General features: G+C 37.8%; 1 protein-coding gene across 1 annotated transcript in view; it reads right to left on the bottom strand.

Moving 5' to 3' along the window:
* Nucleotides 1-16,934, bottom strand: part of SLC6A15 (solute carrier family 6 member 15) — a 48,956-nt gene extending 32,022 nt beyond the window's left edge. The window contains exon 1 of the mRNA XM_027107121.1: nt 16,676-16,934. The gene's annotated coding sequence lies outside the window, so the exon portion shown is untranslated. The remainder of the gene's footprint in view (nt 1-16,675) is intronic.
* Nucleotides 16,935-17,197: the final 263 nt, after the last annotated feature.

Below are 17,197 nucleotides of genomic sequence, written 5' to 3' on the forward strand. Positions count from 1 at the left end.
AATAACATGTAAGTCTTGGGGGAAAATGTATATCTCTTCTTCAGTAGGCCATAAGCTCTACTTGGAGAATGACATTATCTTACCAATCTCACATTCTCAATGTTTAAATTTGTCTGTCAAATAAATGAACTGAAGTATGACAGAATAATATTGTATAATAACTACAAGTATTTTACATTATTACACGTTTGGTTGTTTTTTTGTTTTTTGCCTTTTACCCCAAGTCCCTATATTTACTGAGTCAGAGGCATATCTTTCTTATATAGCTGCTGCATATAGCCAAAAGATATAAATTCAGTTTCTGAGTGGATTTGTAAAAACCTAGTATATGAGACAATTTGAAAGCCAAATTAATTTCAAAATTTTCAAGATCCAACTTTTCTGAAAGAGAAATTTTTTAGGAATGCCAAAAGCTTGCCTGAAGAACTTAGCCCGTAGAAGTATGCCATAAACAAAGATTTAAACGTGTAATTGACTATTGCCAAAAGTGTATTACTGTTACTACGAAGCAGGAATGTCCAGGGAGGATGTGAAGTAGTGGGTGATAAATTTTTCGTATTCTACTGGTCACATGGGCAGTAGGATAATCAGAATCAATTAACTGCACAGTCCCTGCCAAGTTATCACCATCCACTCCTGGGAGAGTAAAGTTGGCAACAAGCTATCATATTGCTCTTCACCTGTACCTAGGAGTTGCCTTAGCTGTCCTCATCACTAACTGATAAGGGCCTCCTGTCTACAACGGAGTAACAGGTGAGAGCAGGGGTCAAGAAAATACTGCCCATGAATCTAATACAACCCACGGTCTGATTTTGTAAATAAAATTTTATTGGAACATAGTCATGCCCACACATTTACATATCTCCTATGGTTAATTTTGTGCTGCAACAACTGAATCACTTTGTATGGATTGCAAAGCCTAAAATATTTACTATTGAAAAAATTTGACAACCACTGTTCCAGAGATTGAGTAGATTGAAGATGCAGAGTGCCCCAGATCACTCCATCTATGTTTCATTTGCACGGCACTAATTTTTTTATTACATGGTGTGACAAGATAGACATCTCCCCATTCAAAAAGGAGATTATTTAGTAAGTAACTATGAGAGTATGAGTAATTATGAGATTAATTGCTAAGTATGAAAAAGTTTTACATAGAAACTGGGAGATGGAGGGGTAGTAGTTGAGACGGAAACAAAAGCAAAAGATAAATGTAGAATATATATCAGGAAACAGAATAGAATAAAACACAAAATACTAAAAGATAAAATAGCAGACTATTGCTATTATTATTTAATAATAATAATAATGTAGAACAGTCAACACTGAGAAATTACTAGTATGGAGATTCCTAGGGATTTCAAGCAGAAGTAGAATGGAGAAATAAGCCCAAGATATTCAATCACCTCTATAAAAACTAAGAGAAAAAAATACTTGATCTTCAGTTTTTATACTCAAGTACTTTGTATTCCAATTATAAATGTTGCAAATATTCTCATCCATAAAAGATCTGATGAGCCCTAATGGGGAGAAAGAGGGACAGGCTACATGATCATGAAATTTAGCCAATCGAGACAGAGACCCATGTTAAATGACAGAAGTGAACATTAATTTAAACAAGGAAATAAGGTTCAAAATCTATAAGAATTATGTTGAGGAGAAAAATATAAATTAAAATCCAAAGATAACCTGACTAACAAAATCAGGAATTTAAACGGGAGAAAGAAAGAAAGAAAGGTATGAGAACGTTCTCATCTTTCATAGCAGAAAGATGAGGATTAAACTGTAATGAGGATTAAATTGACAGTATCAATTTAGGATACAGTCTAAATATGAAACTCATAGTCCAAAAAAGGATAATGACCCCACTTCTTCATGTTTTTGTATAATCCTTCTTATTTACTTTTAATGAGATCTTGTAGGAATTAATATTTATTGCTGTGAAAAGATATGTGTTGGTGCCAAACATTTACTTATTTATTTATTTATTTATTTTTGGGGCTGCATTGGGTCTTCATTGCTGCGCGTGGGCTTTCTCTAGTTGTGGCGAGCAGGGGCTACTCTTTGTTGCAGTGCACTGGCTTCTCAATGCAGTGGCTTCTCTTGGTGCGGAGCATGGGCTCTAGGTGCGTGGGCTTCAGTAGTTGTGGCACGTGGGCTCAGTAGTTGTGGTTCACAGGCTCTAGAGCGCAGGCTCAGTAGTTGTGGCCCACGGACTTAGTTGCTCTGCGGCATGTGGGATCTTACCGGACTAGAGCTCGAACCCATGTCCCCTGCATTGGCAGGTAGATTCTTAACCACTGTGCCACCAGGGAAGGCCATGGTGCCAAACATTTATATCTAGGTTCTAGAGACAGACTGAGTTCAAATCCAAACTCTATCACTTACGGTTTTATGACCTTGGCTAAATTACTTAGTTATCTAATAATAAAGTGCTTGGATAAATGCAAACACATTGAGAGTACTCAATATATGTTTTCTTTTTACTATGATTATCGCCCTCTTATATTTGTATTATATTACAACTTCATTCAATTAAGGATAATGTGAGTCCAGAGCCAATGCTACATGTTTCAGGTGTCTTAACACCACTTTTTTATAAAACCAGTTTTCTATCTCTGCATAATAAATTACCTCAAAATTTAATAGCTTAGCAAACAAAAACTGTATTTGCTCATGATTTTGTGGATTAGCAATTTGAGCTAGGCTTAAATGGTCATTTGTTTTGCTTCTCTTGACTTGGGTCACTTCTGCTCTGCAGTCACCTGTCAACTCGAGTGGAGGAGGATGGCCTAAGAGGGTCTCAAATCACATTCTGGCAGGGACAGCCTATCAGCCAGAGCACTTTGGTCCTCCTACACGTAGTCTCTCCAAAATGCTAGCCCCAGCTTGTTCACATTATAAGCTTAGAGTTCCAACTCTAGCCCAAAGGGGTAAGCCCAACACACAAGTGCTAGTAAAGCCTGTTTGTGTCACATTTGCTGATGTCTCACTGACCAAAGCAAGTCACACAGCTAAGTCCAGATGACCCAAGGGTAAATAAACTCCATGTTTTGATGGAAGGAACAACAAAGTCAATTTGCTAAAGGTATGAGTAGAGGGAAGAGAGAAATACTGCCACCATTTTTGAGAATAATCTGCATTTGTCCAGTTAGATTTCCTCTCCCTGGATTTTGAACCTTGAGGAGAAGAACAAAGAGATCAAAAAGTTGGCATCTCATTTAATTCCAAAGGGATTATACCCAGGCTGTAACTACTACCATAGTCATGGATCCTGGATCCAGTTTTCAGAACTGTTTTCATTCTTGCCCTTTTCCATCTTATTGCCAAGCACCCCATTGTTTCTTTGAGTCCTTGCAACCCTGCCAATATTTTTTTTTTCCCCTCATAGCCAGCATCAGTTTCTGCAGCTTGCAAAGAACCTTATTATACACCTATTATAAATGTAAACCTATTATAAATATAAAACAATTGGTGTCTTCCCATTTATCTATTCTATATAGGGAGTTACATACATTAAAAATGTTGAAAATGTTACATTATTTAAATTTGGACTTATCTTTATATTTTTCTCATTCTCCCATTTTTGTATTGCTTTAATATCTTCATGAGTAACTTTTCAGAAAAAAAAATCTATTTTAAACACTTAAAGCTAGATTCAAAACCTTTTAAAATCAACATAATAAAATTTTAACTTGTGGTTCTCAAGCCTAACCATTTTTAATGTGTTTTTCCTTTCTTAAGATTGTTTCATTGTCTCTCCACATAAATTTTGAAATCAGCTTGTCAGTTTCTACCCAAAATAAAACAGTCTGCTGGAATTTTGAATGGGATTACATTGATTCTATAGACCCATTTGTGGAGCACTCACATCTTAAAAAATTGAGTTTTCCAATCTATGAACTTGGTATATCTTTCCATTTATTTGTATCGCTTTAATTTCTCTCCAGAAAAAAGTGATTTTTTAAAATACAAGCTATATACCCTGCAACAATGCTAAATCAAGTTGTTATTTTTAAAGATTCCTTAGGATTTTTATATAGACAATATGTCATTGGTAAATAAAGATAGTTTAGCTTTCTCTAATTGTTTGCCTTTAATTTCTTTTTCTTGAGTTATTTTCTGGCTAGGACATCCACCAAAATTTTGAACAGAAGTGTTAAGAGCAGATTTCTTCATCTATGCCCCAATGTTAGTGGGGAAGTACTCAATATTTTACTGTTAGGTACAATGTTAGTTATGGATTTTTTCATCAGGTCCTTTTATCTGTTTAGAAGTTTCTTTTATTCCTAGTTCAGTGATTTTTTTTTTTGAATCATGAATACCTGTTGAATTTTGTCACATAATTTCCTGCTTTTATTAAGATAATCACATAACTTCTTAATCTGTTAATATAGAGTATTATATTGATAGATTGGTTTTGTATCTTTTATTATGGGATAAACCCCACTTACTCTAGATGTATTACCATTTTAATATATCACTGAATTTATTTGCTAATATTTTGTTAAGGATTTTTTTCAACTACATTCATGGGAACATGGATCTGTAAAATTTTTTTTCTTATATTTTACTTCTCTGGTTTTGGTGGACTCCTTAATAGAGTTCTGAAATGGCCTCTCTTTTATTTTCTGAGAGACTATATGTAGGATTGGTTTTATTTCTTCCTAAAATGTTTGGCAGCATTCACCAATAAAGCCATCTGGGCCTGGAGTTTTCTTTTATGGAATATTTTCAATTAAAAATTCAATTTATTTTATTGATATACAGCTACTTAGGTTTTCTTTTTCTTGCTATGTTAGTTTTGGTAAGTTGTGCTTTTCAAGGAATTTATATCATCTAAATTGTCAAATTTATTGGCACAAAGTGATTCATAATAGTCCCTAGTGTTTTTTAACACCTGCAGGATTTTTAGTCTTATCTCATTTTTTATCCCTGCTATTGGTAATAGGTGTTTTCTCTGCTTTTGTCTTGATTATTCTTGCTAAAAATTTCACTATAGAGTTAACTCAAAATAGAAAGAATTCACTATAGAATTAACAGAGTTCTTACTCCATCTTTCCAGACTTTTAAACTACTATTGTTACAACATCTTTTGAAGTTATGTTATATTAGACATTAATAAATGTTTCCAGTGAAAATATGCAAAACCCTAAAATAGCAGGCAGACACTTGCATTTAGATATGAGAGATGACTCAAACAGACAAGCCTGTGCTGGCTAATTACTAGCATTTTCCACAATCTTAATATTCTATAATAAAGAACTAGAACAACAGTGAATTATCTCCCTGACTTGGACAAATTCAAATTTTACTGAATAAAGTTTTCTTTAAATATGAACCAATTCTGAACATTGAATCTGAAATTCATTGTGAATTCAAATGAAATATATTTTTTCATAGTCTAATGTATAATGTAAAAAGTAAAGACTATTTGAACAAAAATAAAATGTTGAACCATATTGAAATACCCAAGAAAAAAAAGGCACATGTTAAGAAGTTTACAGTTATGAAATAATCACCATAGAAAAAGACAAAATTTGGTAACATAATGAAATAATGATTTTAACAAATAATACAAAAAATATTCAACCATATAGAATTCCACCTAAGCATTTATTCTGCAAATTATATCTCTTTATATAAAATGTCTGCATTAAGCAAAAAGATAACAAAAAAAATCACAGAATCAATCAAAAGGAGGAGAACATTTTTACAAGTGAAATACAAAGTCACAACTTACACTTGGTAACATACGTTTTGCCCAAAAATGTGGACTATAACACATCTATCAGAATGGCTAAAATAAATAGATAAATAAATAAATAACTAAATAATGACACCAAAAGCTGGTGAGGATGTGAAGAAACTAGATCAATCATATATTGCTGATAGAAATGTAAAATAGTATAGCCACTCTAAAAAATAGTTGGCAGTTACTTTTAACACTAATAATAGAGTTACCATTGTGACCATCATTTTGCACTCTTAGGCATATATCCCAGAGAAATAAAAACTTATTTTCAAGCAGAAACTTGTACGTAAATGTTCATAAAAGCTTTATTCATAATAGCCCCAAACTGAAAACTACCCAAACGTCCTTCAATGGGTGAATGGTTAAACAAACCAGAGTACGTCCATATCATGCAATATCAGCCATAAAAAGGAAACAACTATTGATACATGCAACAACCTGGATAAACTTTAAGGGAATGATGCTAAATGGGGGAGAGAAAGCCAGTTTGAAAAGGATACATATTTCATGATTCCATTTATATTACATTTGTGAAATTAGATAATGACATAGATGAACCACAGAACAGTGGTTGCTAGGAGTTATGGTACAGAAGGACAGGTGGGTGTGCTATAAAAAGGTAGCACAGGAGAATCTTGTGAGATGGTTACCATTTAGTATCTTCATTGTGATAAGGGTTGCATGAGGCTATACATGTGATAAAATTGCAAAGAACAATACATACATACACACACATACAGAAAAAATGACTGCATAATCTGGAAAAGCTCTATGAATTTTGCCAATATCAATATGCTGGTTTTGATATTGTACTGTATTTTTATATAAGATTATAAAGTGGGGGAGGCTAAGCGAAGGTTACACAGGACCTCCCTTTGCACCTTCTTGTGAGCTTGCAATTATTTCAAAGTTAATTATAATTATACAGCAATTCCCAGAAATTGAAATGTATTTTTGTTGACTTCTATAAACCAAGGACAGATCTTAAATTTTATTTAACTAAGTCTTTCAAAAAGCCTTTTAAACATTTTGAAAATAAACAAAAAGTCTTTTAAACATTTAAAATTTTATTGAGAACACCTCAGATTTAGGCACTGTATTCATTTCCTGAGGGTGCTGTAACAAATTCAGATTTAGTGGCTTGAAACAACAGAAATCTGATCTTTCAAAGCTCTGGAAGCCAGAGATTTGAAATCTGTTTCAGTGAACCAAAATCAAGGTGTTGTCAGGTCTGCAGTCCCTCAGGAGGCCCTAGGGGAAAGTCTGTTCTTCGCCTCTTCTAGCTTCTGGGGCTGCCGGTGTTCCTTCACTCATAGCCACATCACTCCAGTCCATACCTCCATAGTCACATTGCCTCCTCCTCTTCTATGTGTGTCTAATCTCCTCTGCCTCTTTCATATAAGGACATCTGAGATAGCATGGCATATAGGGCCCACCTGGACATTCTAGGATAACCTCTTCATCTGAAGATAATTTCTGCAACAAGTCTTTTTCCAACTAAGGTAACAGTCAAAGTGCTAGGAATTAAGAGGTAGACAAATCTTCAGGAGCTATTATTAGCCTCCTGCAGGCACATTCTATTGTATTACACTTATTTATATATTTGTATTATCATGCCTTATGGAAAAAATGAATTTGAAAGCATTCAACATGCTTCATTGTCATCATCATAGAATGTCAAGTATGATCTCTCTTAGATGTTTCCTATAATAGATAGCAAACACAAAAGTTAACAATTCTTCCCAATGCTGTATTATCCCTGTTACTCATCTCATTAATAAGATGGAGTCTATTTCCCCTTCTTTTAATTCTGGGCTGGCCTTGAACTTCTTTGACCATTAGAATGCAGAAGTGACACTATGCAAATGTCACTAGGCCTCAGGAAGCCTGGCAGTTTCTGCTTTGACTCTTTTGGAAGCCAGACACAATATAAAAAATGTCCACCTGCCCTGTTAGAAATCCCACATGGAAAGTGAGAGAGACACTCTATCAGCCACCAGTTGTACCAGCCATCTGAGCTAAACCCACAGGAACAAGAACAAAGATGTTGACATTCTAGCCCCAGTTGAATAGCCAGCTAATACCAACTAGAAATATCAACTAGAACAGATGAAACACCTAGCTGAGCCCAACCAACACAGAGGATAATGAAAAATAATAAATCATTATTGTTTAAAGTCACTACAATCCCAGGAAGGTAACAGAGGGTGAATGCTTCAATATAACATTGTTTCAAACCTACTAAAAAAAAAAAACAAAAAATGGATAGTTTGTTATGTAGCATATGTACTAACTGCCTAATGGGGGAGAGAAATTGAATAGTCACTGAATTTAACTGAAAGTAAAAATACTTAATTAAATTTGAAATATTGTCCAAGGAACCATTCACAGTGGGGCTAGACCTGTGTAAAAAAAGGTGTGGTTTAGGTTTTTAAATCCATGTAGTGATTCTCTTGTAACCACAAGATAAATATTAGCCTTGAAAGACACGTTTAGTTACCCTAATGTAAAGCTCCATAAGGTCGATTTTACGCTTTTGTATATCATTTTATATATAAGAAATGAAACAAGGATTATAAGAAAACCTGCAGACATCAAAATGACCATAAAGAAATACTAGCAAAAACTCTACACACGTAAATCTTGACAACTTAGTTGAAACAGGCTAATTGCTTGAAAAACACAAACTACCACAACTTACCCAACATAAAACAGGTCATTTAATATCCATATAACTATTTAGAAACATGAATGCATTATTTTAAAACTCTCACAAAAGAAATCTCCAGGCCCAGATGGTTTCACTGGAGAATCCCACCTAACATTTAAGAAACAATTAACACCAACTCTGCACAATCTCTTCCAGACAATAGAAGATGATAGAACACTTCGCAGTTCATTTTATTAAGTCAGTATTACTCTGAATCCAAAACCATACAAAGATAGTACCAGAATAAAACAAACAAAAACTATATATCTATATCTTTTGTGAATAAAGACAAAAACTTCCTTAACACAATATTAGAAAACAGAATTCAGTGCTATATAATAAGAATTGTACCCCATGACCAAGTGGGTCTTATTCTAGGTACACAGGCTTGTTCAGTATTCAAAAACGAATAATGTAATATTTTCCCTGAAGCTCAGGAACAAGACAAGAATGTCTATTCACATACTTTTATTCAGTGTAGTACTGGAAGTTCTAGCCAGGGCAGTAAGGCAAGAAAAGGAAATATAAGGCATATAGATTGGAAAGGAAGAAAGAAAATTTTCCATATGTGCAGACATCCTGATTGTCTATATTGAAAATACCAAGGAATCTACAAAATATGAACAGTACTTCTATATTGAATACTTCAACTGATGAAAGAAATCTAAGAAGATCTAAATATATGGACAGACATACCATGTTCACGGACTGAAAGACTCAACACAGTAAATATGTCAATTCTCCCTAAATTGGTATACAGGTTCAAGACAATTCCTATAAAATCCCAGCAAAAATTTTTGTAGATATAGATTATTCTAAATTTATATAAAATGTCAAAAAACTAAGATAGCTACAACAATTTCAAAATGGAAGAATGAAGTAGGAGGAATCTTTCTACCTTATTTGAAGACTTATATAGCTACAGTGATAAAGACTGTGTGAGGTTGACAGAAGGACAGACAAATAGATCAATGAAACAGAAGAGAGTACCCATAAGTAGGTCCACACAAATATATCCAACTGATTTTTGACAAAGGTGCAAAAGCAATTTCAGTAGAGAAAGGATAGCCCTTTCAACAAATAGCTCTGGAACAATTGGGCATTCCCAAGCAAATATAGCCTGGACCTAAATTTCATACCTTATATAAAAACAACTCAAAATGAATCACGGACTTAAATGTAAAACATCAAACTATAAACCTTTTAAAAAGAAATCATCAGAAAAAATTTTGAGATCTAGAGCTAAGCAAAGAATTCTTAGACATGAAACCAAAAGCAGAATCCATCAAAGCAAAAATTGGTAAAATGGACTTCAAAATTTAAAAATTTGCTCTGTGAAAGAACCTATTAAGTGGATGAAAAAAATAAGCTAAAGACTGGGAGAAAACATTTGCAGAACACAACCCCAAGAAAAAAAAAAACAGTATTTAGGATCTGTAAGAACTCATAAACATCATCAATTAAAAATAATTTAGAAAATGGACAAAGGACATAAAGGGACATTTCACTGAATATGATGTCTGGATGGCAAATGAGCACATGAAATGAGGTTTGACATTATCAGCCATTAGCAATGGTAACTAAAACTACAATGCGATGTCACTACATACTTATCGGGATGGCTAAAATAGAAAGACAACCAAATTCTGGCAAGGATATGGAGAAAACTGGATCATTCATACATTGCTGGTGAGAATGTAAAATGGTTCAGCTCTCCAGAAAACAAAACATGCAACGACCATATAATCCAGCAATTGCCCTCCTGGGCATTTATGCTGTAGAAATGAAAATTTAGCTTCCATAAAACCTGTGAACAAGTTTCTATAGCAGCTTTATTCATAACAACCCTAAACTGGAAAGAACTCAGGTGTCATTCAATGGATGAATGGTTAAACAGACTCTGGTAAATCCATACCATGGAGTACTACTCAGAAATAAAAACAAGCCACTAATACACACAACAGCTTAGATGAATCTATAGACAATTAGGCTGAGTGGAAAAAGCCAATGCCAAAAGGTTGCACATTATATGATTCTACTTACATAACATTCTTAAAAAGACAAAACAACAAACATGAATAATAGGTTAGTGGTCACCACGATTTAAGGAGAGGCTGGGGACAGGACTGAAGTGGTTGTGCTTATGAAAGGGCCACACAGGGATCCTTATAGTGATGGAACTCTGTAACTTTGCTTTATCAATGTCAGTATTCTGATTATGATGTCATAGTATAGATTTGCAAAAGGTTACACTTGCAGAAAACTGCATAGAGGGCATGCAAGAACTCTCTGTGTTATTTCTTATAATTATATATTATCTTATATAATTATTTCTTAACAACTTCATATGAATCTATAACCATCTCAAATTTTTTTTTAAAAAAACCTTAGTCAACTCACTAAAAAATGTGCATTTTTATGCTGATATAACCAGTTAATTTTAGTGAATCCACTAAATCTCATCTGCTGTTCTAATACAATTTTATTACTAAGAATATTCGATGTAGGAAACTTGCCTATAAATTCAGAAACTACAAAAATCATGGACCCAAAAGATCCATTGACTTTTTTTTTTTTTTTCGGTACGTGGGCCTCTCACTGTTGTGGCCTCTCCCGTTGCAGAGCACAGGCTCTGTATGCGCAGCAGCCATGGCTCACAGGCCCAGCCGCTCCGCGGCATGTGGGATCTTCCTAGACCGGGGCACGAACCCGTGTCCCCTGCATCGGCAGGCGGACTCTCAACCACTGCGCCACCAGGGAAGCCCCTCCATTGACTTTTTTTTTTTTTCCCCCCATCTCTTTATTTATTTATTTATTTATTTATTTATTTATTTATTTTTTAACATCTTTATTGGAGTATAATTGCTTTACAATGGTATGTTAGTTTCAGCTTCACAACAAAATGAATCAGTTATATATATACATATATTCCCATATCTCTTCCCGCTTGCGTCTCCCTCCCTCCCACCCTCCCTATCCCACCTCTCCAGGCGGTCACAAAGCACCGAGCTGATCTCCCTGTGCTATGCGGTTGCTTCCCACTAGCTAACTACCTTACTTTTGGTAGTGTATATATGTCCATGCCTCTTTATCGCTTTGTCACCGTTTACCCTTCCCCCTCCCCATAGCCTCAAGTCCATTCTCTAGTGAGTCTGTGTCTTTATTCCTGTTTCACCCCTAGGTTTTTCATGACATTTTTTTTTAAATTCCATATATATGTGTTAGCATACGGTATTTGTCTCTCTCTTTCTGACTTACTTCACTCTGTATGACAGACTCTAGGTCTATCCACCTCATTACAAATAGCTCAATTTCATCTCTTTTTATGGCTGAGTAATATTCCATTGTATATATGTGCCACATCTTCTTTATCCATTCATCCGATGATGGACACTTAGGTTGTTTCCATCTCTGGGCTATTGTAAATAGAGCTGCAATGAACATTTTGGTACATGACTCTTTTTGAATTATGGTTTTCTCAGGGTATATGCCCAGTAGTGGGATTGCTGGGTCATATGGTAGTTCTATTTGTAGCTTTTTAAGGAACCTCCATACTGTTCTCCACAGTGGCTGTATCAATTTACATTCCCACCAGCAGTGCAAGAGGGTTCCCTTTTCTCCACACCCTCTCCAGCATTTATTGTTTCTAGATTTTTTGATGATGGCCATTCTGACTGGTGTGAGATGATATCTCATTGTAGTTTTGATTTGCATTTCTCTAATGATTAGTGATGTTGAGCATTCTTTCATGTGTTTGTTGGCACTCTGTATATCTTCTTTGGAGAAATGTCTATTTAGGTCTTCTGCCCATTTTTGGATTGGGTTGTTTGTTTTTTTGTTATTAAGCTGCATGAGCTGCTTATAAATTTTGGAGATTAATCCTTTGTCTGTTGCTTCATTTGCAAATATTTTCTCCCATTCTGAGGGTTGTCTTTTGGTCTTCTTTATGGTTTCCTTTGCTGCGCAAAAGCTTTTAAGTTCCATTGACTTTTATACCTTACTCATTTGATGGCATCTGATGCCTGGCTACTGTTCTCCCAAGAGTACTTTTTATATACTACTGTTTTCACTTTAGAATATGTTTAAATTTATATTTAGAATAAATAATACAGTAATATGGTGGGTATAGAGTGAAAAATATCTTCCCACTCTTTTTCCCCAGCACATCTAATCCCACCCCTATCTCTCTATAAGTCACCAAAGTCCTCCACAGATATTCGGTATATATTCAAGCTAATATGTATGTTCAGGCTAATATGTGTTTTCTTTCCACCTTCCCAACCTTTTTCTTTTTACACCACTGTTACTATATACTATATGAAACATAATTCTGCATCTTGGTTTTTCACTTTAAAAATCTTTAAAACCTTTTGCTCTCAATACAATATTGTGTTTTTTTAAATGATCGTATGGGTATGTCATATATTACTGTGTTTTTTAAAATGATTGTATGAGTATGTCATATATCGGTCATTTCTGACACTTTGCTTCAATGTTCAAGCAACTCACTTTGTATATCTGACATTTACATATCTGTAGAATAAATTCCTAGAAGCGGAACTGCTTGATCAAAAGTTATGTGCTTTTATAATTTTGGTAAATATTGACAAATGACCCTTTAGAAAAGCTGTCTCAATTTGTACGACCACAAGCAAAGTATGAAAGTGCCTGGTTCCCTCTGCCTTCTTCAATACAGTGAGCAATATATTTTTTTAACATCTTTATTGGAGTATAATTGCTTTACAATGTCGTGTTAGTTGCTGCTATATAACAAAGTGAACCAGCTATATGTATACATATATCCCCATATCCCTTCCCTCTTGCATCTCCCTCCCACCCTCCCTATTCCACCCCTCTAGGTGGACACAGAGCACTGAACTGATCTCCCTGTGCTATGCAGCTGCTTCCCACTAGCTATCTATTTTACATTTGGTAATGTATATATGTCCATGCCACTCTCTCACTTCGTCCCAGCTTACCCTTCCCCCTCCCCGTGTCCTCAAGTCCATTCTCTACGTCGTCTGCGTCTTTATCAGTGAGTAATATTTTTGATCTTTGCCAATCTGATACGTGAAAAAGCTCCCAGGTTAAGCATTCTGTTCAAAGATAACAATCAATTAATCTTATGTGAAAGGATACCTTAGCGCGTCAATCACAAGGAAATAAACTGAACTTCGAGACTGAAAACGGCTCTTTCCTATATCAAGTGGTACCGTGCATTTAATACCACCCTGTAGCCCAGTCTCTAGGGTTTGCTGTTCACCAAGAAATATGAGACAATCATTACTGGTCAAAGTTAATGTATAAGCAGATAAATTTGTTTATTAAAAAATTATTTACTCAATATATCCAGAAGAGTAGTTAGGACTTGTTTTAATTTATAGGGCAAACTGGAAATAAATCTAAAGATGCCTGCTATGTAACCTTGAATGCTTTCACGCATCAGACTACACCCACGGATTTTTGTTAATAATGCAATCTGCTCAGAAACTATTTTAAAATCGACTCTGCATAGGAATATATTATTACAGCCAATCATGCATATGTATGCAGTAATAAAGGGGTTAACACACTCTCCAAAGGAAGTTGAGAAGTAAATTGAGAAGTAAAAGCTTTCTGTGCTTTTGATCACCAACAGTCTCTTTCAGGTCTATCATTCTAAGTCAGTGATTTTTTAATTACCTGGATGATAACCCCAGAGTTCAAAGGAATGCAAAATTATTACCAATTAAAACAAAAGTTTTGTCATGACAGGACAAGCATATTTTCTAACATGTACAAAATAAAATTTGAACTGTGATCACTGGGTAAACTAACGCTTATCAAATTTAGGTTTTAGTAATTATGCTAACTTATTTTAAAACTTCAACTACTGACAACTAAGCATCTCACCTGATTACTGGTATCTCAAACAGCTATGATCCAATTTAAAAATTCTTTACTATTTGCTATGGTTTGAATGTTTGTGTCCTCCCCCCATCCCATATATGTTGAAATTCTAACCCCAAAGTGATGGTATTAGAAGTTGAGGCTTTGGGGGGTTAATATGAGATGCTAGAGAACTAACTAGCCCCTTCGACCACGTGAGAACACAGTGAGAAAGCACCCTCTATGAACCGGGAAGCAGACTCCCACCAGACACGGAATCTGCTGGCACCTTGATCTTGCACCAGCCTCCAGAAGTGTGAGAAATACATTTCTGTTCATTATAAGCCACCCAGTTTATGGTAATTTGTTATAGCAACCTGAACTAGACTGAGATAGTATTTCTTATTTACTTTATTAATTGGATAACAGAGCACTTATTTCCTAAAAACATATGTGAACATCTTAACGCCATTAAAATACAATATCTTGAGTTACATATATTGGAATATAAAGTAATTCTTGAATCAAATATATAACGTGCAATCAGAAAAAGAAAACTTGTCAACAAATGATGACATTCTCTTCCTTTCACAACAACATTAATTCCTATCTTTCTGCAAAAAAAGAATACACTGAATTTTCTTTTCATTTGGAGGAAAATGGTCAACGAATTCAGTAATATACGGATAATATATTTTAAGCTAACAAATATACATGGATCGCTGGTCATGTAAGACACAAAGCCCACTCATTTTCGCAAAAATAAAATAGACAATTTTGATGGTTGAATACTCCGAATTTAGTGAGAGAAATACACACACTCTTCGGTCCATCATCAAGTATTTATTAAATACCTACTACAAGTCAAATCCAATACTATGCGTTGAAGACAGAAGCAGGAGTGTAGCTCAGCAGCATGCTTGCGGAACTGAGGCTGGGTGGGGTAAGGAGCTCTTCACGGGGTTGTTCGTCAGAGAATGATATTTCTTAAAGCAAACACATTGTTCCCTGTGTTTCGGGAAAGCAACCAGGCAATGACAGGTATAAAACAGCTTTAAAAACGGGGAGACGAGAAGCCCAAATGTAGCACAGAACGCAAACGCTTCGGTCCTCTTGTGTTTCTGGGCAGTGGACCAAACAAACCGTGCAGACTGAGACTGGGTCTACCTTTAAGACCTGGAGGGGAAACGGCCGGCCTAGGGGAAACGGTCGCAGTCTCATTTGCATAAGCACCCAAACACTGCTGACGTCACGGCGCCCAGTGCGGACCCCGCCCCTTCTTACTCCACTGTTTCTCCGCTAGGGAAGAGAACGGAAAGCGGAAAGAAGAGCTCAGCACCGGAGAGCGCGAACCTGTGGGCTTCCCTCTCCGCGAACGAGCGGCAAACGCCGCTTTTCCGCTTAACGGAAAAGCATTCCAGCCACTGCGGCCTCTGAGACCGGGTAGGTCATAACTGTCCCCAGGACAGCTCGAGCGTTTTTAATCCATTCGTATTTATAAGGCGCGTTACTGACTGAAAGTCTACCTCTATACTCAAAACGGTCCTCTACCCAGGCCACGCACAAACGAGCCGAGTTCATGAAACGTAGAAACGGTCTCCCATCCTCTCCTTAAAATCCTGGCGCCAACACCCTCACCACCACATCCTCAAATCCCTGGATGCGCAGAAACACACAGGCTGTGCTTTCTCCGAGAGCCGCGTGCCTTGTGCGGGAGAAAGGCCCACTTCAGGACCATTTAACGCAGGATACCTCAGGCAAAAGGGAACTGGGGTCACGTGAAAACACACCGCCTTGGGCAGTCGCCTTCGGCAGTTGCAAAAGCAACCAGAAGCGAACGAGGAATGAGGTTGGCTCCTCTCCCCGCCCCACCCTAACCTGTACGAGGATCAGCTTCCAACTCACCGAGAGCCCTGGAAGCGTCTCGCTCCGTCCCGACCCTGGCAACTTTCCGACTTGCCTCAGGCGGACCCCGCCCTTCGGCCAACCCTGACTGGACTTGGAAATGACTAGTCTTTCGGGGATGCTGTGGTCACGGCAGGAAGGAAGAAGGATGGCGGCACGTTTCGATCCATGTGCTTCCCGTTACACACCGCTTCTAGGCCCCCCGATTGTGCACAGGTGCAGGACGCAGAGCCCGAAGGGTCGCCCGCTGAGCCCAGCTTCGCCCTCCTGGGTTTCTGGAGCCGCCCTACCTCCCCTCACCCCCGGACACAGCCTGAGCCCTTCCCGGGATCCATCCATCAATTCCGCTCCCTTCCCTGGCCCCGAGCTCCAGGGTGCCTCACGGTGAGCCCCACCCTACCTACACCGTGTCCTTAGCGGTAGAAGCGTGTCCTCACCGTCAGGGTGTCTTGGCCGGCGCCTCTTGCTGTGTCCACGTCCCGACAGTAGCAGCAGTGGCCAAGGGGTCGGGTCCAGGTGACTGACCGAGGCCGCGGGGAGCTGTCTGCAGAGAAGCAGCTGCTGAGGGCGGGCGGGCCCTGGGGCAGGGTGCAGGGGGTCTCTGCCCTGCGGGCTGGCAGGGGACTACTCCTGAGCGCCTGTGTGTCCGCCAGGCGAAGAGCACGAGATGCAGGCGCGCGGGTGCGTGCGCGCGCGGGTGTGTGTCAGTGTGTGAGTGAGGGTGTGACGGAGGCGCCCACGTGCCCGGCCCGCCAGAGCTGCGGCCGCCAACAGGCTGCGGGGGAGGGGGAGGCTGCGGGCGCCTGGGGGACGCGAGCCAGGTCTCCAGGCCCGGCGCCGCACCTCCCCGCCCCGCCGCCCCTTGACGCAGAGGCCGCTGCGACTGCCTCGCTGCGTCCTCCCTGCGCTCCCGGCGGGGGACGGGAGGGACTCCGGGAAGCCGGCTTCAGAGCAAAACA

Source organism: Aethalodelphis obliquidens, unplaced genomic scaffold, assembly GCF_003676395.1.
Source record: "Aethalodelphis obliquidens isolate GAN/ISIS:26980383/991018 unplaced genomic scaffold, ASM367639v1 scaffold8, whole genome shotgun sequence".
NCBI classification, from domain to species: domain Eukaryota; kingdom Metazoa; phylum Chordata; class Mammalia; order Artiodactyla; family Delphinidae; genus Aethalodelphis; species Aethalodelphis obliquidens.